Genomic DNA, 615 nt, shown 5'->3' on the forward strand with positions numbered 1-615 from the left:
TTCCAACTCCCCGCCATTGTGAACAAAGCTGCAATATACATGGGTGTGCATATGTCTGTCTGGACATCAGCCACGGTCTCTTTGGGGCACATTCCCAGTAGTGGAACTTCTGGGTCAAATGGTATCTCTATTTGCAACTTTCTGAGAAAGCGAACAACAACATATTTTATTGATCTATTTTGGTTTTTTTCCTGTGCCAGTACTTTCGGATCTGCTATTTGGTAAGGCTAGTGTTTCTTATTTTCATTTTAAAAAGTGCTTTGATTTTGGTGGACAGAAATGACTCAGAATAACCTTAGATCTAGGTTTGAAAAAAATTATAGATTGTGATTAGAATTATGCTGCTTTGTAGATAACGGATAAATTTGTATTTTTATTTAGGAATAGATTATATATCTTAATTTAGTTCTTCTATAGAATTTAGTGAAAGTCTTGTCCAGTTGAAGTTTGTTTTTCAGTATGTTACAATTTTTTTCCCTTCTTGTTGAGTACTGTCAATTTGGATCCATCCAATTAGCATAGGAGGAGATTGCCCCTCCTCCAGGGGAGCATCAAGTGGATTTGAACTGTGCACTTCGGGATTGCAGTGAAGCTTCTTGCCACCAGGCTGCCAGA

Source organism: Elephantulus edwardii, unplaced genomic scaffold (assembly GCF_000299155.1).
Source record: "Elephantulus edwardii isolate Elephantulus edwardi_28Jun2011 unplaced genomic scaffold, EleEdw1.0 scaffold00049, whole genome shotgun sequence".
Taxonomy (NCBI): Eukaryota; Metazoa; Chordata; class Mammalia; order Macroscelidea; family Macroscelididae; genus Elephantulus; species Elephantulus edwardii.